We start from the raw sequence: 23,968 nt of genomic DNA on the forward strand, positions 1-23,968 counted from the left end.
TTCCCTTTGCAATTGCCTTTGCAATGTTGGTTTTTTGCTAACTAGTAGAAGTAACACATCACTAACAAAGTGATGTGTGGGTCCCCCACTCCAGTGCCTGTACAATTGAAACTTACTCAGATGTGTATTTCCACCAAGCTGTGCATGAGGTCACTTAAACACATCGTCTCCCAAGGGGATCGGGTTGTGCGAGCAGCGGCTTCCTGCCTGCAAGACCCTCCCACCAGCAATTGGTACCCAGGGGCTCAGCACATCGCAGGGCAGGAATCTTGGTGCAGGCTTAGGATTACAGTTAGGGCTGGGAATAGGGTGAGGAGAGTGAAAAGTAGGAAACCTGTAGGCATTTAGATTGGTGCTTAGGCATGGCTCCTTCTAGAATCCTAGTTGTGCCCTTTTTTCTCATTCGGATGCCATGATGTGGACATAACTGTTCAGCTCACAGGACCTTTACCTGGGTGGCAGGCAGGGTATGCATCAATACTGCCAAGGGAGATTTGGAAGAGATGGAAAATAGAGTGAATTTCCTGCTCTGCTTGAGGCTTGGCAGGTTGGCTTCATGCTGTAACACTGATGCTGTTGACCCCAGTGTTTAGCTGCTGTCACGGTGGGTAGAGAGGGGAATATGGAGTTGTGACTCCTGTGCTCCCTTTTTGACTTTGAAACACAGTGAGCTGTTTTGATTACTCCTAATAACCTAAAACTTCATCCCGTTCTTTTAGGGCAAAACGTGTGGAGACAGCTGTGTGGGAAGAAAATTGAGTGACTGCTGAATGTCTATGGCCAAGTTGGACATAGATTGTCTCATAAGTCAGTAAGTGGGTAATCAGAAAATCTCCATTAGCTTGTCTGCAAGACAGTTACATAGAGGTTGCTCTCTCTAATGGAAAAAGCTAATGGATTTAAAGTAAAAACATTTTCTCAGCTGAATCAGATGCACGGAAATACAAGTTCAGAAGAAAGTATCTGGGGCTGTTCAGTGAGCATAAATCCCATGAAAACTACCTAAATTATGCTCTGGCTGTGTGTTCAATGAAGACTAGAACCTGTATTCATGCTGTGACTTACTTACTGCTCAAACCATTGAACTAAGACTGTAGCTACAGCAGTCCTTAGTTAAGGTTTGACCCTCTCAGAGCTTGCTCAGAAGGCCAGCCCATCCTGACAATGTGCCTCTCATTCTCTTTGAACAGAAAACACTAACAATATAAGAGCCTACACCTGCCAAAGCAGAGTTCACAGGTGTTTATGCTTCCCCCATGACTGAGTTTCCACCTTAGCTGTGAAGGGATGCCAGGCACCATGCAGTCAAGCTCCAGATGTGGCTGGAGAGGAGCATCACTCAGTCCCTGCAGCCTGGCTTTGCTCTCCTCCCTTTGTTCGTAGGAGGTAAGTTCAATTTTCAAAAGAGAGTGGGGCTTCTTAATACTAAGAGCTTTATAATACCAAGGGCTTTTTGTAACTCCCCTAAGCAGACCTTTCTCCCAGCTAAGCCATTAGTTACTGTCTCCTGGCTTAGATGTATTCAGCTGTTAGTTATTGTCTCCTAGCTAAGACATATCGTTTCGTCAGTGCACGTGGTTGCTGTGGGCTAGAGTCACCACAGTTCAAGACAGTTTTTCAGCCACTTGTCTTCGGGTGAAATCACCTGAAGTACTGCCAGGTGTATAGTGGGCAGAGACACTGAAAAATAGTGGCAGACTTTCATGCACTATAATGGGAGTTAGTTCTAGTTAAGCTAAAATGGCCACAGCAAATGGAGAGAGGCATTTGTGGCTTCAGAGCAATAAAATAGCAAAAACAGTGAGCTGTGTATATGCTCTTCTCCTGCCATTCCTCCCTTTTCTCAGTTATATGCTTTTTAGGTGCTCCTCCAAATTGAAAACTAATAGAAAGGAACACCTAGCATTTCACTGTGGCATCTTTAGCCAGCATTTATTCAGATGTATACAGGGGGTTGGAACTGGATGAGCTTTAGGGTCCCTTCCAACCCAAACCAGTCTGGGATTCTATGATGCTTCTATGATCATGATAAGGATTGGAAATAGCCTGGAAACTCATTGTGCTCAATATTGTGTCCTATAGACCTCTAATGCTCCTGCCCCAGTACCAAGAACTTATCCCATATGGAGAAATGAGTGGGAAGGGGTCAGCATGCAAGTTGTTTAAAAATAGCAGGTTGCCTGTAACAGCGGGAAGAACTGTGTCTGTGAAACACAAAAAGCACTAAGGTAAGAGTAGGCAATGAAGGAAAGGAGACAGGAGGCACAACTTTGTAAGAAACCCCATTTCACTAATCCCAGGGCTTCTGGAGGTATTTATGTTGTGTGAAACCAGAGCTGCCTTGGAAGGAAAGAATGGATTTAATCAATCTCCACTCATAAGCATCTTGGAATAAGAGCAAAGCTTCTGAAACTCATTAAATTCATGTGTTTTACTGAAAGGGGCTTGGGAGGTTTTCATTTAAGTGATTGTGTCAATGCTTGAGCTAATTTTTTGGTTTTGAAAAGATTTATTCCTGTGTCATCTGACTTCATCTGAATGGCACTTTTCTCGTTACTAATCTGCAAAGGTATTCAAGATTTTCCCATCTTACCTCTGATTAGTATGTGTCAACCCTTTAAAACCTTCTGCAGCACCACTCTGTGCTATCAGATCTTCTGGCAGCCTGTCCTGCTGATTTAGCACCGTGATACGGCAGTGATCCCAGGGACTTAAATGAGTGAGAGAAATACTTTCTTTAAAAGCACCTAAAGCAGGAGACTTGCCTGAAGCGTAGTCTCCAGACCGAAGGTATTGACAGATTTGTTCCCTAGTCGTGTGCTATGTTTTGAAATGTGAATCACTTGCTCCTTCATGCTTCTCCCAAAGCAGCATGCACAAAATCAGTTTCACAGAACTCAGCAAGAAACCAGATGGAAGGGGAGAGTGATGTTTATTTTAAACAAGGCTGATTCCAGTCACTAACAAGTTGTGTTACAGTTGTCACTCCCTTGCACTCCCGCACCATGTGCTTGGAAGGATCAAGACCTGTGTGGTACTTTCACAGGCACGGTCCTATTAGTGTTTCATTCAGACCAAGTTTAGTGTTTGTGCCACCCAGTAGGTTAAATTGTGCTAGGATGTGTTCCCACCATTAGGTCATCCTACTGTAGTTTTCTTTCCTGCCTGTGGCTACTTTTAACTTTGGGAGTTAAAAAAAGAAAGGGGGAAATTATAAAGCCAGGCTCTATTACAGCCTAAGCATACCTGTAAGCTGTTGATAGTGCTGACTGGCCACCCCCTTGCAGTGAGAGCAGAGCAGGAGGAATGGTTTGGGTTTTGTTTTACCACACTATGGAAATTCAAGGGGAGAAATGTCAGCCCTTCTTGAGCTTCCCGTGGAAGTTTGGTAGCTCTTTAACATCAAGAACTAACCTGTGTAATTTTTCCCCCTTTCCATGTTTGATTCCTCTGCCTGAGACTCAGCAGTGGTTCTTCTGTACAAGCCACAAGTTAGCTAATGGCCACCTTTTCTGGGCCTAAGTCAGTTCTGACGCCAGCCAAACACCTTATGCATTTTATTTTTCTCCCTCTATTTCTCCTTCCCCTTCCCTAGAATATTCTGTCTTAATGGGGTCGGTGATTGTGTTTAGCTCTAAATCCCAGTCTGAATACAGCATCTAATGTTGCCAAAGGTTTTGGCTATTCAAATTTGAGAGGAAAATGGTTGATTCAGTCCCATCTTTAGTGAATGATCTATTATCAGATGCCTGGTGTAGTTAGACATATCAAAGCATAATTACATAAATCAGTGCAATTAAGTCATTAGTCATTTTTGCTTTATGGTTCAATACATGGCAGTTTCTGTTTTGGCTTGGTATCTCCATTACCTGCTCTCAGGAAAGAGATAGTTGACTTTTCTTTACAAATAGAAATGTGCATGCATCTTCACCTTCCACACAATCTAGTTACACAGCCTGCTTTAATGTGTGCTGCAGCTAATAAATGAGCAGCTGCCATGGCAACATAGCCATACAAACACAAAGAAAAGCTCTTCAGCTTTTAAGGAGTGGCTGGAGACAGGTAATGAACCATGGTTTCACTCCTTGCACACAAAGTGCATGGAAAAAAACACGCTGGGCTTCCCTGTGGGCTTTGCTTTTATGCACAGGTACTTCAAGGATCGCTGCTGTTTCTGGGTACAGCAAGAGAGTAAGAAAAAAAGCAAGGCCCAATGCTCAGCAGAATGGTCTCTAGCAAATCCGGTTATAAGTGGCTGGTGATAACACAGGGGTCTTACAAGTAATAGCAGATTCATCTTTGGATAACTTCTTTCTCCTGCTTCCTTTCCCCCATTTCCAGGCTTTTCTCCTTTCCTCTGTTCTCTCCACTGCTTCAAGAAAAGCAGCTTTAATGCATCCAGGAGTGGGAGGGTGTTCACCAAAATATCTTGGCTTTTTTCATACCAAACCATTGTCATTTATGCATTTTAATCTGCCAGTGCTGTATTTTTAAAGAATCCCTGATATTATAGAGCTGTTAAAAAATAACTTTTATTAACATACAGGGTAAATCACATTCTCATATGTAGCACCTTATTATTCACCTGTCAGCTCACAGTAAGAGGTCTGATATCTGCCCACCAACTTCACTGGGAAGTTGTCAGTTGCCTATAATGAGGGTAAAAATGACTGTGAAATTATGTCTTCTCCAGCACAGAAATGCAAACCCAGGCTTTCAGCTGTATCACTCTATTTGCTAACACTATTAAAGTTTATTCCTCATCTCACTCAGCCATGACAACAGGGTAGTCTCTTAGAACTATAGACTGGATTTCAGGACAGAAATTGCTGCTACCAGCTAGTCTGAATTCTTGCAGAGAGAGGCAAATACTCAGCCAGAAGCTTGCTGCAGACCTGTACATCCTGGTTGAGCGGTAGGCCAAGAATTGCAGCCTCTTTGTCTCATAAATACCCATATTTACTAGGAAGGTTTATTGGGAGATACTTTCTCTCTCTCATGTCCCATTCAGAGCTTACTGTTCCTCCCTTCACTTGTTTCTGAAATTCAGACCATTAGTGGTTGCTCTTTAAAGGACAACCTTAATTTTAGGTTGCTATAAAATTAATATAAATCTGAAATTGCAATTTTCATGCATATTTTTACTAGTATAGTATATTTTAAATATAAAATGCACTGTGGGTTACAGTTCATCTCTGTTCTTTCCCCACACCCTTCCTGATTCTCCAACTGTATTTTCTGTGGCCTCACTCCTAAAGCATATTTGAGCCTTGCATAATGCCTAACTGGAGAAGAGGGAAATAGTGATGACAGCCAGCTCCCTTAGCCAGATGGGAAACTGCAGTACTCAAGAGAGGGACTAAGCTTTTGTCCTTGGTCTCCACCATCTCCTACACCAGCATTGACTGTGGGAGCCAGCTCAGTAATTGGTGAGGGACTGCAGCTGACTTGGAGTGACTGAATGCCTCTGGAATGGTTCTAAGCATCCTCTGGGTTCTGCAGTCTTTAAAAAGGCTGAGTGGGATGTTTTGTTGTCTGGTTGTTTTCAACTTATTTATTTCTCTTTTAAAGCTGGGGACAGTGTTCAGGTAGCAAGTGAAGTGAAATAGTCCTCAGCATCTTTAGAAAGAAATACTTTGAGGAGCAGCAGAGAGCAACCTGGACACGAAATATTCCCTGTGGGACTTGCATTTTGGGGTGAGAGTGTTTGCAGCCGTGGGTGATTTAGAGAATCTCTCAGCATGCATGCTGCAGACAAGCTGAAAGAAAAATGCAAAGTGAGATGCTAAACAGCTGCGTTTTCAACTGTAGTGGCATCCACTGGCTGACCAACACAGTCACTTTGAGAAACAGCATATCGCAACTCATCGTGGTCAGAATCTGAGTAGTGAAAGAACAGTGAGAGTGACCTGTGGTATAGGCATCACATCTACATCGCTCAGTCAGTGCTGGCAAGCTCACTCCAGCTATTAGGCTGCAAAGAGACTTCAAGCTCCTTGGGCCACGCTTTTGCTGATGGAAAACAGTAGGAAGGATGGCTTGGGGAGTTATGACAGACTATGAAGAAATATGAATTTGTAAGGAAATGCCTCTTCTTTGCAACATGGGGCCAGGCACAATCCTTGTCCTAGTGCTCCTTAAATACAAGAACAGCTTCTGTCTTGTACAAGAGCAGTGTTGACCACCTCAAAACATTTGCAGAGGAACAAAACACAGGCAAGACCCACTCTCCACTATATGCTGCAGCTCAGCCAGCACAAATGCATGGCATGTTGAAAACACATTTTCTTCCTTCAGTAAAAGCCCTTTGCATTAAAAGCAGCAGGATGAATTCTGCTATGCTTCCATTTCAAACCAATTGTGTATTGGGGTATCCACAAGATTATTTTAAAGCAAGATTTTTCATTCCCAGCCTGCAAAAGATTCCATTTTCCAGCTGCTGGAAAACATCATGAAATGATCCTGTAATGAACTTTCTGATGTAAAAATTGCCTTATTACTGTTAAATGTTGCCAGCTCTTAGATCTGTGTTCTGCTTCATAAATTCCAAAAAGCAGCTCAATGTATTTAGGAGCTATTTCCCTCTTTTAAAATGAACCAGAGTCTATTCCAGGACCCACGCCAGATCCCTTACAGTTTAATGAAGACAGAGTGCTATGAGCTTATTGCAAAAGATGAAGAAAAAGGTTTTGCGGAGCAATTTCTCTTCTTTATTTTTCTCTTCTAACAAGAACTTGTGCTTTTTGTGTTTTGAAGAACAGTGAATAAGCTCTGCAAAATGACACTATTGTATGTGCTTGCTAGTCAAGTATTAACATTATAATCAATATACTAATTTTTTCCCTTGGCAGAAGGCCATAAAAGGCCAGAATCCATTCTCTCTGATTCTACATACAAACTCCATAGGGTTCAATTCACCGCAAACCACAGCGAAGCTACTTTGGAGGGATTAATGATGAGGACAGGAGAATGTCTCCCTCCAGTTGTTAATCTGAATATAATCCAGGTCAATACAGCCTACTTTAGGTCAGCTCTGAATTGCCAAACTTCTGTAGAACAATGAAAATCTCTTCTAAGTCATGATGGGTGGTTACTGCAACGTTTTACTTTTATTGACAGCCTAAAGTAATAGAAGAAAGAGGCAATTTCCTTTTCTTACCTAGGAAGGTATAGGCAGAGCAGAGAAAAAAATACCATTATTCATGTTGCATATGACCATAAGAGATAGAATGGAGTTTGCTACGGGCTGCAAAACACTTCACAAAAATATACTTGCTAGGTACAACATCAGTTCTGAATTCTGTGTCTTCCAAATATCTGGGAAATCTGCCTGAAGAGTATGTTGGATCTCAGATGTCACTGTTGCATGTTGGATTTAATTTATAAATCTTTCCCAAAGGAGCTGGGGAATGAAAAAAACCCTATAATGCCGTTGAGCATTTGTCATTTTCCATTAAATACTGGCTGCTTCCAGCATGTCCAGGCAGATCTAAACAGATGAAAGGGTCAACTAAACAATGATGGTGTATGTCCATACATTAAGACATGAGAGCTTCCAGTAATTTGTCTATAAAACGCTGCTGTGATTTTGACTTTGAGAAAGGAAGTGACTTAGAAGGATCATAAGACAGTATCCCATAGCAAACAACCAAAATCGGATGAGTTCAAGGATGCACGAGGATGTGTATTCAGTCTGTTCAAGGGAAAGCATGCAGCTATGCCCTAATAAAAAGAAATTATTTGATCTCCTAAAGGATTGCTGCCTTCATAATCTATGCAAGGGACCATTTTTCAGTGCTGTGACTCCTGTTTTTCATAATGCCTTTCAAAACAAGGCCTAATGTCAAGACCCCTTTCTTTCCCAGTGTTAGCCTTGAGATTTTTCTGTTAGTGGGTTCATTACATAGGATCCCTCCTGCACTGCTCCTGGAGGGCTGCAAAGCAGTCAGGACAGCAGACCAGCCTGGAAGGCCAGGCTGGACCTGAACTACAGGTTTTCAGTGAGTATTGGGCAGAGTTGTACAGAGAGGGAAGGCACCAGGTTTGGTATGACAGTGAGAAGCTTCTAGTCTAGTTAATGTCTGCACCAGCAAACCATTGGACCCTCTACAGGGACTTCTTTTATTGTCTGAACCTAAAATGCAATTTTACTTGTCCTGTCCTGGCTAGAAGTAGTATACATAAGCACACTGAAATTCCAAGTGTGGATATATAAAGAATTTAACCTGTGTACCCTATCCAGCCATCTATTGGTGTTCCTTTTGGTTGAAAAAAGTGGGGTTTCTTCCATTTTCTCCTCAGAAACTGTTACCAATTACCATTTCTTATTGTAAGAAGGGCTGAAAAATTTGGCATCTGAACTTCATCACCTTATGGCACGTTGTACCCGAGCAAAAACTTACCCACAGACTTCACAGAGGCAGAGTCTAGGGAAGAAACAGTTGTAGCACTTTGAAGTGCTATTTATGCTCTCAGTTCTCTTTCCATAATGTTTTTAAATTGGGGATTTAAATTAAACACACACATTAATCACCCTCAAACTAACCAGCGAATTGATTCCAGTCTGGCATCCAGTCAGTGTTAGTTACAAGAGTTGCTGCATGTATTCCCCCAGATTTTGTTTGTACAGTATTTTATTGCAAATATAAAAAGGGAAAATGCAGTTGTCAGCTATGAATGAAATCAAAGCAGGATAAACTGAAGAACAATACTGGTGTATATACCCTCAACAATCTGTCAGGATGGACAAAACTACACGTGAGTTGACAGCTGGTACATATTTGCTATATCTTCCTGTAAATAATTAATCACCTTCTCTTTCTGCAAAAAACATGAATCATGTTCATCATTTGAGATTCTTTACATTATAAACAGCTTGCCAGGGAGTTTAGAAACACAGGCGAAGAAAATATTCAGGAGATCCTATATAGTTTATATCAAGATTCCATGCTGATCTTTTGTACATATGTCTTCCTATTTTACTAGAAAGTTTCCATAATTTTATATTAAACAGGAAATCATGTTTTTCTACTTTTTTAGGGCATTTCCGTACTGTAAGTATTCTGAAATACAATTTGAATAACAAGAATCACAGAATCCCAGATTGGTTTGGTTTGGAAGGGACCTTAAAGCTCCTCCAGTTCCAACCCCTTCCATGGGCAGGGACCCCTTCCACTAGAGCAGCTTGCTCCAAGCCCCTGTGTCCAGCCTGGCCTTGGACACTGCCAGGGATGGGGCAGCCACAGCTTCTCTGGGCACCCTGTGCCAGCGCCTCAGCACCCTCATTGTAAAAAATGTCTTCCTTATGTCCAGTCTACATCTTCTCTCTTTCAGTTTAAAACCGTTGCCCCTTGTCCTCTTGCTGCAGGAAGGCTGGAATTGTTTTTACTCAAGTAAAAAAAAAAAAGTACAGTTTGCTGTAATTTGTGCTTTATAAAGTAAGAAATGTCTATCAATGCTGTTACACTTTCACAGCTTCTGGAGCTGATGTGCCAAGGTGTACATTCCTTTTCAGAACACGGTCCTAAAAGTAGCCATTGCAAAACAAGGGAAGACGAAAGGCTCGGGTGTGAAGAGCACAGAGCTGACTCCTAAGTGACTGGAGAGCTTGACTACAAAATAATCCTGTTCCTCCTCTGAAGACACTAACACGCAGAAATCTCTTCATAGCTAAAGCTGGTTCCTTTCTGGCCTCGATATGCTTCAAAAAATTATTTCTACGATGTAACCAACAGTAACAGGTCATTTTCTGATGAAAACAGTGGTAACTTAAGTGCCTTACTGAGTGGTGCAGAGCTGGGCCTGCATGTTTACTCGAAAAAATGCCAAAACCCAGGATGTGCCTGAGGAGGAAGGAAATTCCATATCCTCACTGGAAGAGCTTAGTGGCCAAAAAGAGGAAAACAGAAGATCTGCCATGAAAGAAGAAAAGAACTCTGAGATTTAAGAAGCACAAAGTAAAGTCTTGATGATGTATCCCTTTCTCCCAGCCCTTTTTTGTTATGTAAAATACACCTTCACAAATTAGAAACTTCGCTAGCAATGATATATTTCCTTTTTCTGCACAAAAACCCTACTAACCTTTCTGTTGTGTTATTTGTTGTCCTGGGCTGGCTATAAGAGTATGCAGGGCAGAGTGCACTACATCCACTTCATCTTTGGCCGTAGCAGTAGAAACCCTCTAGCCTCATGCTTTCAGTACAAGAGACAGGGTCCTGAGCGCCCTGGGGAGGTATAGGTGTTTCAAGAAAGATGAGGACCATCCTGTTCTTGAACACCCTAAAAATCTCCACAGGAATAGCCAGATTTGGCTTTAGGTCTTGCAATTACATGTGGGCTGCTGAAAGTAAAGCTACTTATTGACTGTTCATTAATTCCTTTCATGGGGTAATTTATTATTCTTCCTTTTTTTTTCCCCTCTCCAGTAGACATCTCTTCCTCTGCTTTTTGTGGCATGAAGAGAACCTGCAGGGATAAATGGAAATTGTGTTTGTGACCTTATTTCTAGAGTGCTTTTGACTGGTGGTGCATCACTGGAGAACACCAGCCATCCTAGCTGCTAGGCAAATTTAATGATTTAGGCACTTTCCCCTTATTTTCTGTGGACTTCTTTTCTTAGTTTCTTTTTCTTAACCTAAACATTCAGATTGCATTTAATGTGAACAAAACAGTTTTTTTCCAATAGTGATTTGTAACAGTGATATAAAATTTAGAAGGAAGAAAAGCAGCCTGGTACACTGAGGAATGCGTAATACCTGCAGCATATCTTCTTCATTACTCTAACCGATGCTCTTCAACATATAAGCTTGTTTTTCTAACTGAAAGACCTGCGGGAGCACCACATCTTCATATCTGATTAGCTAAAGCTAAGCAAATCTGAATATTAAATCAGTAGAATCCTCTGAACTGGTAGACAGCCAACTCAATTAAACAGCTATCCTGATTAAGAGAGACAAAAATGCTTCTGAAAAGACTTGCTGTAGCATAAAGTACACACCAAAGTAAAACTACAGCAATAAGGAGATCGAAGTTTGGTGTTTCACACTAATTTAAGAGCTCATTAGTACTTAACTGCCCGTGTCACTGAATGAATATGTGCCTGTTATGTAGTTTCACTGTCAGTAAGTATAATTGTGCTAAATTAGCATCCATGAAGATGTCTTGGTTAAAAGGTTTTTGCTACACCCACGATTGTATACAAATAACATAATACTGACAGAAAAAACCCAACAAACCCTAAGCAATAGATAAGAGAGGAATTTGTAGTTATTCTTTAGAAGAGCTGGCAGGAAAGTGTCCACACCAGCATCTCCTGGGGGACTGAAGACTGATTTTCTCATCAAAGTCAGAAAACTGTTCATGACCCCTGGACGTTGCTGATTGATACAGGTGTTTCTCTAAAAGAGATGCATGACCATTGAAAATGTAGGTTGGGCAGAATCCTGATATTCAGAGTGTTTGGATCCCTCGCTGAGTGGAAGTATCTGCAATGCTGGCGTTCCTCCATGTTCCTCTGAGCACTGTGCACAAGAACAGTTTGCCATACACATTCTTCAAATGATCCTCTCAAGAATTAATGTTTGAAGAAGGCTTTTTCTTTTTGACCTGTTACGCTTCACATCTAACTAATCCATGGTGTCAAAGCCAACATGGTAACTCTGTAGGCCAGATGTTTCTTATGAAGAATAAGGAATAATCTAAAACAGCCATTAGGAGCTGCATGGTCTTGAAAACGGAAGTTCTTTTCACTTTATAACTCTAGATAACTGTGCTACAGTATTTTTTCCAATTTAGTCCTCATTTCTGGAGTTACCAGATAAAATAACCAGCTGGCATCTGTACTGTATCATATGCTTGATTACCTGTATGCAGAAAGGGGCCAAAGCACAATTTCAGACAACCAAGTGATTTGCTGCTTGAGGGATTTTGCAGTATAATTAATCAGTATCTGGGGACATTAACCTGTTTACTTAAAAGGAAATTGGGTTGCTCAAGGTTCACAAGCTAAGGTTACATAGACTGCAGACCAAGCTTTAGTTCAGCCTTGAAGCCTTGCACTGAAGGGTGTTTTGGAGGATTATCTGAATAGCTAATAATTTGCCTCTTAACCATCCTTACTTACGACCCATTTGGTTAACTTTCATCTCATGTCCAGTAAGCTAAACTAACAGAAAATTATCTTCCTTTTATATATAAAAGGAAGAGTAAGAGCTGGTTCTTACCTACCTACATACAGAGAACCTTTGAGTGATAAATCTTTGCTTCCAGTGGTGCTGAAGCCTGTTAAAGAATTATTAGTTCATGTGCACACAACAAATATGTATTTTGAAACTGTACTGATAGACTCTTACCTTTCATAGCCTGCTTCAGTCAAAGCACCTGGATTGTGTTAGATGAATGAATTCCAGAAGGAAGAATCTCCCCTGATCATGCCTCTTCCCAGCATCTAGACATTTATACTCGGATACCTGCAACCAAGAACTTGATTTTGACAATTAAGGAAAAAGAGTGGTGGATTTTCTCAGGTAACCAGGCAAGATGACCTCTATTCTCTGGAGAATAGAGTTTTTGCAGCACAATATTGCCTCCAGAAATGACCATTTATGCTACTTTTATTGGATTGTTACAGGAATAATATTACCATATAACCAATTGCTTTTTCACCTGCAGCACCTACCTCCTACATACCGCACCTTCATTTGCACTTCTTGGCAACTCCCGCGCAGCAGCATGCAGATCCCTGTTGGCCTGGCACAGCAGATGGGATGCCTTGGCTTATGCTGAAGCTAAAAGGCAAGTTTTGTGACATTTTGCTGCGTATTTTCATGTGCTAGTAGCAGGAGCATGTGAGACTAATTCCTGAGGTACAGCATCACTCCTACTCCCATCACTCCTACTCCCACGACAAGCCTTTTCTAAACAGGTTCAGCCAGTTTTGCAACTGCAACAGTCATTATTCCCTGATACCTACAGACAGGGTCTAGAATAATACTGTCAACCCCCCTTTCAGATCTTATGGGTAAAGGAGGATCTGCAAATGTGAAAGGCTAGTATCATAATATCTTCTACTGCTGTAGTATCATGTAATGCTAGTTCCTCGGTATTTGATTTAACGTCCTAGTACTATAAAGCTGCTATGGACTTTCAGGGCAGTTTTGAGTAAAATTGTCACAGGAGGTGATGTCTTTCAATATTTCATTCTTTTATGTTTAGTTTTTAATTATTCCTTGTTTAATTCGCTCTGAAAACGAGTGCTGTTTCCCAGCAAAGAAGGAAAGGACGTGAATTATACACGGGGTTTATGCTTGTATTTTCATTTTCTTCAGAAATTGCTGCATGAACGAATCACAGGGGCCACATTTTGACCAACAGGTTACTCAGCTCAACCCTCCACAGACTGGTCCATGTGTCACTCATGGAACTTGTGTAATTTCCATCCCTGAAGATCTTTGGTTGCAGAGCAAACACTGTGAGGAATAACATACACAAAAATTAGGACAGAGCAATAGTCTATGTCAATGTTTCTCAGCCTTTTTTTAGGTGAAGAACAAGCCAGGCTTTAAGCAAAGAAAGATATACCCTATTTGGTTTTGTCATTTTTTTTTCTTGTGTAGCTAAACAACACATGGGCTAAAATGGGATCATTCATGCTCTAGTTTTTTTACTATCACTTTTATTCATTTGCTTATACTTGGCTGTATATTTCATTAACATTATGGGGTTTAAAATCATCCGGTAAACGTGCCCTCTAAGATCTGATGAGCCAGTGGTGAAAAGTGTTTGAGAAGTATTCAGCTAAGGACTTCTACAGGTCCTTTTAATCCATTTACTTTACAACTCTTTGGTACATAGGTGTTCCCTGGCACACAACTTGCACCATTCATTCCAGGGTAATAAGAGTGATCAAGGGAATGAAATAACCCAGTACTGTTGAATCAAATTCTGATATAGCAAAAAGAAATCCAGATGTTTCCTATACGCAGGCTTTCCAGGTGGTTAGTTTACAGGTTAGGCAAATGTTATTTTCTTGCACTGTTAATCATTTCTTGTTAAGTGTGTCATAATACATTGATTTACAGAAGCTAACATTGCATTGACAGCAGGGAGTATGGTACGCTCTCTGTAAAGTCAGTCTGAAGATTGTTATTTAAAGCAGAATCAAAGAAGATGATAAGGACTTAGCTTGCATGAGGTGATGAGGGAAATTGCATTGAGATAACAGAGCAGGAGGTTAGCTTCCTGCGCTCTGGCACGGAGAGATATAAGAAACAAAAGGGTACAGGAGTAAATCATGGGATGATGGCATCATAGTGTCATAAAGTCATAGAATAGTTCGGGTTGGAAGGGACCTTCAAAGGTCATCATGTTATTTCATGGGATGTCCTGGAAAAACAAATGGAAGTAGAACGTTATTATGTCTTTCACATGCACTGTAAGCATCTACAGAGTGATTGAGAGAACCGTATGCTGAAGATGGGCTTTAACTAGAAAATGGGAGAAAAGAGGGGTGAGATGCCCTGTTAACTCCAGTAGTGACAACACTAACTCCATTAGAAACCTTGTTTTGAAAAAATGATCTCTTGAGAGTATGAAATGTAAGAGCATTCAAAAAGTTTATTGTTCTGTGTACAGGAAGCCTTTGAGGCTACTCCTGCAAGGAAAACCCTGAAATGGAGGCATGAGGAAAATAGAGGCTTTATTTTCATCACTGTTTTAAAGCCAGCAGAGCACCACGGGCATCAGCTTTCTGCATCAGATGGGGAAGTGGTATCTTCTCTCACACAATAAGCTGCTGTTGGAGAGAAGCAACAGCCTGAAGTTGCTTGGAGCAACTGGAGATTGGCTGGAAATGTGCGGTATGTGACGCCTTTAGCTGTGCCCTATGGCATATACACCCAACAAACTCTCAAGAGTGCTGTTTGAAAACCACTCTTTCAATTGAATGTATGTAATGCCAAGAAAAAAATACTCTGTGATGGAGCATGTTTTCCTACACCCCAAAAGGCAATGCAACAAAGGCCTAACAGTGCAGGATCCTAATTCCCAGTGTGCATGTCCCCATTGCAGAGACATGGCGAAAAGTCCCTGCGTTTGATACGAGCAGTAGGTGATGCCATTCTGCTGATGTCCTCATCTGTCCCACTTCTGCAATGTTACTTCTCAAATTTCCTCCATAATCCATAGTTAGGAAGCATTTCGCAGCCATCTGCTGCACTGAATAATACATTATTTGTATTGTAATTTTCTTTTCTGAATGACGGATTATGTCCTGTTTCTCTATCATGAAAACTTGATTGAGTCTAGAAACAGCATTTGTGCATATTCAGTGTGTCATATTGATAATATAGGGAGAAAGCCAAGAGAAGCCTTCTCCATAGAAACACAAGGTTACAGCGGGAACCCAAGTCTTTCCTCAGTGATAAATGGCACTGACACTGTGATTTCTCTGCTCTTGTAATCTCTGGAAGTATCTCTATGCAATAAAATTTTTATTAACATGCCCTTAACCTTCCTTTTTAATCTGCTCCACATTTTGGCTGTCAGATTTTACAGAAAAGAAGTACATTATATTGTTTCTTCCCAAGAGTGCTCTTACTTGTATCTCTAAGCCTGAAATCCTATATTTGAATGTGAACAGTGGTATTAAATCATTCAAACCACCTGATGTTTCTATAGCTGTACCAGATCAAAGTCTGTTCTCAGATACCCATAAGAATTCTGCAGTAATTTAGCTACACATACATATAATGTTTTGCTTTTTAGAGGGATTCATTAAGGAATTCAACAGACAGAAAAGCTAAGAAGGGGGTCTCATTGCTACAGAATGCTGTTGGCACCCGCAGTTCATGTAAGTTCTCATTGGAATTAGACAAATTCATGCACAAAAAATCAATCTGGGCTGTCACACCTGAAGTGGCCATTTCTGGTGCAGGAAATCCTTGACCTGCAGATTGCTGAAAGCTGATGAAAGCACCCCAGGGAAGTGATGTTATGATGTGCCTGCTCTGCTCTTAGCCATTTCTTTGTGCATCTGCTTGAAGCCACAGCAGAAAGCACATCACAATGGACACATACTCTAACCAGGTATGGCTGCTCTTACGAATCCCTTAAGGCAAATGGTGGGACCTCAAAGAGAGCCCCCAGAACTGTAACTTCTGCTCTTGTGATACAAGAACATGACAATACTCCTGTTTGGCAGAAATGGGTGACAACAGTCGCTCACCTTGTGTCAGGGCCCTCAGGGCATCTCCTACACCTTCTAGGAGTTTGGCTGCCAGTCTAGAGCCCTGTGGCATAGGTGGTGGTCTTAGGGACTTGGTGAGCTCCCTCCCCACCTCCCATTCACCTAGGATCTGGTTTTAAGCTGGGCTCAGACTCCTTGGGTCCCAAACAATCTGCACTGCAGCCACATCACAGCCATACCCAGGCTTGGCTGTGGACCCTGACTCGTGAACTAGCTTTCTGACCCTAAACCTGCCTCATCCCGCATGGACTTGCCTGATGATCTCTGCTCCAGGCTATGCCTGCCTGTCCACAGCCCCAGCCTGCCCTGCTCATTCCATGAGGACAGTGGGATGGGCACTGGCTGGTGAGGCCGTGCCCTCCTGGCCCACCAATTCCCCATGGCTCACAGGTTCTCTTAGCTTCTTATCTCACTCCTTTGCTGTGCCACACCAATGTCTGTAGCTCACAGTTGATACGCCATGACCAGTGTGCTGATCGAATCTGTGATCCACTGACCATTGAACATGGAGTAGGTGATGAAAGGATGGTGTTTTGCACACCTATGTCTTGTGGGGCCCAGGCACACACCCTAGCTGTAACACCCCCCTATCACATTGCTTGCTTGCCTCTGCCATGTGCACCTTGCACATGTGGTCCCACACACTGGGATTAAAAATGATAGATCTGACAGTAATATTATGCTTGATCATGCAGCACCATGAATCTTGCAATTCAGTTGCACCTTCGCAGAGGTTCTCTTACAAGAATTTGAAAGTTTGAAGGTTACCATGTCAAACACAAAGGTTAGGTGTGTGTCGGGATATGGTTGCTCAATGAACTCCAGCAACGATGGTAAAGTGACTGAGACATGTCTTGCCCAGGGTCTTTAGAAGTTTGTCGGTGGGTTCTTTCGACTTGGAACAGGAGACGACAATAAAATGGCCTGGGCTGAAATGTGGCTTATGGCTCACTTGCAGCTGTAAGCTAGGATAATGCCCTCCAGCTACCAACAGGTTGTCTATCAGCATAAGCACTGCCCAGAGTTGAGAGAAGTTAATAACACAGCACAGTCTGCAGTTGGAATCAGTTAATCTAATTTGCCCCATGAGACAGAGAATCGGTGGCAAGTTTTCTTTTCCTGCTTTCCTTCCTTGAGAGTTCAGTGTCAAAGGAAGCTGGTGTCAAACACCCCCTACAAATGATCATTTATCAAATAATTCAAGTTTCAGCACCCTTTCCTGTCAACAAGTTTCAGTGCCGGTGGGGAAGGAATATTTCTTTGTTACCTTCTGCTCTGCTAGAATTGACCCATGTCCAGGCTCAGGACGAGAAAGGACATAGAGCAAATCATTTAGTCAATTTACTTCCCTCAGTAAAGCATCAGCTTATGTTAACAAAACCTTCAAACATTTAATATTGCATCTGCTCTGTCAGATGTAATTCACTGTAATTTTTGTTGTAATAGAAAACCCTTTTATTCATCTCTTCCATATGATACAGTTCTGCTTCAGCCTCTTTATAACTGCCGTGCATTTTTCTCTTCCACTCAACAATTTAGAGCACTTTTTCTGTCTGCTTATATTTCCACCTTACTAGGCCTAACCTCAGAACCCCACTCTTTTTCTCTCTTGCTAATTAATTGATGTTTCATCCCCTCCCTTTTTATAAAGACTGAGTTGTTTTCTTTTCTCATAGGTCACAACATGTTGATTCATTTATATTTTTGCAAATCTACTCATACTTCCTTTTGCGTCTATATCCTTCCCTTGTGTTTTGGGTCAAAAGCATTCTAAATAGAATCATAGGATCATAGAATAGTTAGGGTTGGAAAGGACCTTAAGATCATCCAGTTCCAACCCCCTGCCATGGGCAGAGGCACCTCACACTAAACCATGTCACCCAAGGCTCTGTCCAACCTGGCTTTGAACACCGCCAGGGATGGAGCATTCACAACTTCCCTGGGCAACCCATTCCAGTGACCCACTGGAATGATAAATTAACAACTTTCTCCCTGTCTGCCACAATAACTGCTTATGGAAGTTCGGTTTCTAATTCCTTAGAGCTTATGAGGGACTTATGCCCTGAAGCATACAGTTTGATATCCCAGCCTGTACCCTTTCTAATGAATGTTCCCATTATATGCTTACTTGTCCAATCTTCTTTTGAATCTGAGTAACATTTGACCACTGAGATGACCTGCAGAAAAAAAAAAAAAAGAAAAAATCTACACTTTAATCATTTCCTATTTTATTCAAAAGAAAATCTATTTAAAAAAAAAAAGAAAGAAAAAGAAAAAGACTTCTTTCCTACCTTTCAGATGTGGTGGGGCTTGGTTCTTCCCCCGTGTAGGGTAAAAGCAGGTAAGAGCTCAGCTCTTCTTTCCTGTACTTTGTTCTTCTGTACTGTCTTTTATTTCTCTCTGTGTCTGTCTCCTGCCTGCCCCAAACAGCTTGCATCTTTTCAGTCCTTCTTCATATAAAAGCTCTTGTACAACTATTCATGACCATCGTCTGTCTCATATCTTTGCATTTCTGCAGCTTTTTGTGTGAGATGATGATACATCTGGCTATGGGTGCTGCCAGTTAGACACATCCTTAGTTTCTAAAATAGCAACTAATACTGCCTCATCTCATTCTCTAGGCCTACTTTATTGATCATTCATGCATAATGTGAGCAGTACCTTCTACCTGATGTCTTTAAAGTGGCTGTATGTCCTCTGCACTAGAGATCCAAGCGATACAAAACTGACAGCTAATTCAATCCTCAAATGGTTTTTGTAGTGTATGCAAAGCAGGAAGAACAGATTGACATGCAGCTACTAGGAAGGCTGTTCTTTGATATATAAACAGATAAACTCTAAACCAGACACAATTTTCCAGAATCCATTTTCTGAGTGTCTTTTTCCTTTCAAATACCATTCTTCAGGGCAGGCATTTGCTAATTTACTGCATGAATTCCGGAGCCTTTTGGCTGAGCTTTTATGCTAAACTATCGTGCTGATTCTTACTTTTAGTTGCATGTAGGTTTCTAACACATTCTTCTTATTATCTGATCAATAGAGAAATGAACTGGCCTGAGAGATAGACCTTTTAAAAATGGAGTCCCATATAGAATAGGGTATGGTTTTTTCAGTAGGTGCTAAGCAGCTTTAACTATTAATTGCACCTGGAGTTTGAGGTGCTCATCACTTGGTCATTACTCTCCACCACTTTCAAATTACATAGATGCTTTCAGTTAGATCCTTTATTCTGTGTCATTGGCAGGATTCACAAGCCACATGTTGTGCACTCAAAATATCTCCTCTCCTTGCTTGCTTGCTTACTTCACCAGCTTCAAATCTGAGACTGGATATAAGGGAGAAGTTCTTTACTGTAATGGTGGTGAGGCACTGGAATGGGTTGCCCAGGGAAGTTGTGAATGCTCCATCCCTGGCGGTGTTCAAGGCCAGGCTGGACAGAGCCTTGGGTGACATGGTTTAGTGTGAGGTGTCCCTGCCCATGGCAGGGGGTTTGGAACTGGATGATCTTAAGGTCCTTTCCAACCCAGACCATTCTGTGATTCTATGATCTTCATAAAGACAAGAGGAAAAACTCTAGAATTACCTAGCTGTAGTCTCCTGCCACCATAGGCGAGGCTAGGACACTCTAAGTGAGAGGGAAGGGCTGCAAGGTGAGCCTTTATAATGCAAGTATTGCACCCTTCTTTTTCTGCATGTGTAGCAGTGTTCTTGAGGGGCATGTTCCTAGGGGAACATTTGGAAACGCTTTGGAAAAAAAAGAATTACAGACCATGAGAACATGGGAAAAAAAGGTTATTTTTCCTTCCCAGCTGTTAAATTATGTTGAGAATGGTAGCTACATTTAGAAAGAAAAAAGTTTTACATGTGTATAAAGCCATAAAGATATATAGCAGAGTATACTGTGCAGCTAGTGTGAGGCACAAAGGTGAGTTGCTAGGAGGTGCTGCTTCCACTTTAGTGAAGTGTCTACTTAATTCCAAGGAGAAAGTTGTATGTCACATCGGGCAGAATGCATGTTGAATTTCCCTGTTGTCTTTTCCTAGTCTTACATGAGAAATATGTTGAAAAGTTAGTAACAAGTGTTTAAGGTTGAACTGCTGGAATCGGACTCAGTTTGAGAGAGACCTTCCTTTGGTTCAGGTGTGAAGAAGAGGAAGGCCTCTCAACAGCAGGCAGCACTTCTGGCTCTTACTGTAAGCCTTCTGATGAGATTTAAGAAGTCAAATTAGATTTCTAAAGTCTCTTGTGGGACTCCTAGCAAGAATGAGTCTTATCCCTAAGAACATCTGCAGATCTAGTCCTTGATGTCCACTATGCAATTACTGTAAAGCTTGTACTGAAGTAAGAGTTTTCTCAATAATCTGACCTTGTATGTGTCTGTGTCTTAAATGTGGGCTTATTAAAACCCAGGACTGTACTGTAAGTGTTCTCGACCTGAGGCAAACCTGCTGTGACAGTTTCTTTACATAAGACTCTTCTGAGTGAGAGATGGAAAACATTCAGATGAGTCCACTTCAGAGCCGGAAGCTTTGTGTGTACGAGGAAAGGAAGACTAATGAGAAAAGTCCCCCTTCACAGCAGTACTTTTTCCCCTCCCTCAAGCATTTTCTCCTGTCTAGGAGCTTCGTGAGGTTTTGGAGAGGCTACTTAATTTCCTGTGTTTGAGGGCAAATCTGAGAACAGTTACTGCACATCTCTATAGCAAGATTAATTGTGGTAGTCAGAAGACTGTGGGGAATCTAATGTGTTGGACTGTGGATAAGGGATAGCTCAAGATGAGAATAAGCTCAGCTGGCTGCTAGGTTCACAAGCAGAGGACTTCAGCCTGGCCTTTCCAGCCCTACTGCACCCTAAAACTGACCCACAGTGCATCAGTACAGTGGGGAAGGTGTTTTCATGATTCTTTGAGACAGACATGAATGATCAGTTTTCCTTTCAGACACAGCTAATTGTCCGCAGTGTATCATGTGTTTAGGAAACAAATAAAACATATGTCTGCCATGGCTTCTTGTTGCTATGTGCGGGAAGCTCTTTCAGGAAGAATTCAGTAGGAAAAAAAGCCCTTTTCTGCTTCATAATCCTGTAATATGAATACAGAATTGCCTGGGCTACAATGTCAGAATAACTAACAATGAAACACCAGTGACAAGGAAGCTATCAAATAGAACATCTCTGGATCAGCACTGGGTCTGGTATTAATTAATGAAAACACTAATTAAGGTTTCTCCTAAACAATCTGGAAGATAAAACAAAGCATGCTTTGATAGAATTTGTCATGGCCAAGCTGTAGCTATAGAAAGATTGATCAAGAGATTTTAGAGTAAAAAAGGCAAATTTTAAATAGACTGAGATTTTAATTTAGATAAATGTTAAACAACGCACTAAAGGGTGACACTTTATAAAATGGAATCCTGCTGATTAGAGATCAGTAATGGAGGGAAGGACTTAGGAGAGTGGGTAACAAATGGGACACAAATCCCAGTACCATAGAGATTTAAAACAACAAATAGCTTTCCTGGCTGTACAGAGAGTGAAAGGGAGGTCATTTGTAGGACAGTGGCCATAAGGATGTCAACTCTCTGTTTCTAGTGCAGCAATGCAAGTGTAGAGTTTCAACCTGTTACCCAGCTCCTTGACTGTGACCTCTAGGTTGGATGGTAAAGGAATACAGCTTCTCAAAGTGATGCAGAGCTGACAGATGTGTGAACAGAGCCTTTGAGAAGCACATGAACACACTGTGCGCCACTGGCAGTCCACCCCTCAGCCAGGTGGCACCTAATCAGGCACCCTGCATATGACCCAGTGATGCTGACTTCTGATGCATTCCCATACTAGGCAAAATGCAATGGGAGTGAGCTGCTTTGATCACAGAAAATGTAGCAGAATGTAAGCGTAGAAGTCTTAGCCGCTGTCTACCACCTTAACCTGTTCCTGTGAGCTACAGAACTGAATTAGCAGTATCTTCTGATGGGTGGGGAAGGCTGGCCAACATGAATAATGCAACCAGGGAAAGAGCTTTTGAGCAATGGGTACTCCTATTGAGCCTTTATTTAAAGCTGTAGTCTTGCTTTCTAAGAGTGACTTCCATCTAGACTGAGGCCCTGGCAAAGCAGAGGTACCATTGCAGGCAGTTGCTTCTCATAGTTTCATATTCTTGGGAAATTGCATATCTGTAGGAAGAAAAGAGGGAAGCAAACTGCTTCATGGATACGTGGGAGAGGTAAGAAAGAAAACTAATGTCAAACTCCTTTGGTGTCTGAGAGGAGTTATAGGCCAGACAACTGGTCAAACAGTTCTAAATAAGCTATTTGCACAAAACTTGTAGTAGATACAGTTATTTTTGTGTCTGTGTGAATGCCTCTACACAAGACTACTGTATTATGTTGAGAAGCTTTATGAAAACTCAGGTAAATTCTTTCTTGCAGTGAAATTAAATATCATATTTTGGCACTGCACAAACAATCTATACATTTGGGAATCAGTTTACTGGTGACATTTTCTAACTATATCTTCTTTGTTTTAATAGCATCTATTTTTACACAGAATCAACAATACAAGCATTTGCATGTGCTTGGGGCTTTTCTATAGTAATAGCTTGTAATTTCATGGTATTTTAGAATAGCTGAGGTTGGAAGGGACTCCTGAAACCAACTAATACAATACACTTGCTCAAAGCAGAGTCAGAAAGAGCAGGCTGCTCAGGACTGATTGTGAGGCTTTGAATACCTCCAAGGTTGAAGACTCCACAATCCTTTGAGCAGCATGTTCCAGTGTTTCATCGCTATTACAGTGGTTTAATAAATAAATAATTCTATTTAGAGGGAGCTTCCTGTATTTCAGTCTGTGCCCACTGCCTCCTGTCTTTTTACAAAGCACTCCTGAGAAATCTGGGTCCTTCACTTCAGTCCCTCAGGTAGTTGTGCACGCTACGATCCCTGAGTCTTCTCTTCTCCAGGCTGAACAGTCCCAGCTCTCTGTCTCTCCTCCCATGACAGATGCTCCAGTCCCTTAATCATCTTTGTAGCTCTTTGCTGGACCTGCTCCAGTGTAACCATGTCTGTCTTGTACTGGGGAGCTTGTAAGTGAACAAGGAACTAAAAATATACTGTTTCATTGTAATCTTAGAAAATCTAAATGAGTGATGCGAATTGAAGATGGTTTGCATGATTCAAAGTAAAATAGGAACCGATTCAAGTTTTAACTAGAACTGAATTAATACATCCTGCTCACAGAACAGGAAATTAAACTAGTTTAAAACCCTACACTAACAGCTATGCTGGAATTATTGTTATTTATCAAAGTAATAAGGGGGGAGGATGGCAAAGAAGCAAATTCTTATTGTAACAGTACACAAACCCAAAACATAACACTTACGTTATACGTAAGATATGCCTAAAGGATCCAAGGGCCATGGCTTCTTTGGGGTAGAGAAATCTTGGCCCAATGAACTTTGAAATGAATAGTTTTGGAAGATGAACCTTTGAGACACCAAAATGACAGGAGAAGATGACAAAGCATCTCACAATGAGCAAGAGTTAAATCTTTCCAATTCTCAAGCTAATAGCAGCTTGCAGTGAGTGGCAGGACAAAGTCTGTATTTGTTGATCAGCACCTGATCGTATGTGTTTTCTGGGTGGGGTTGCTGTGTGTATGAATCTGTATAGCTCTACATGTATACCTATATAGATGCATATATAGATATTATTTTTTCACTCAATGCAAAGA

Source organism: Psittacula echo (genome assembly GCF_963264785.1).
Source record: "Psittacula echo genome assembly, chromosome: 2".
Lineage (NCBI taxonomy): Eukaryota > Metazoa > Chordata > Aves > Psittaciformes > Psittacidae > Psittacula > Psittacula echo.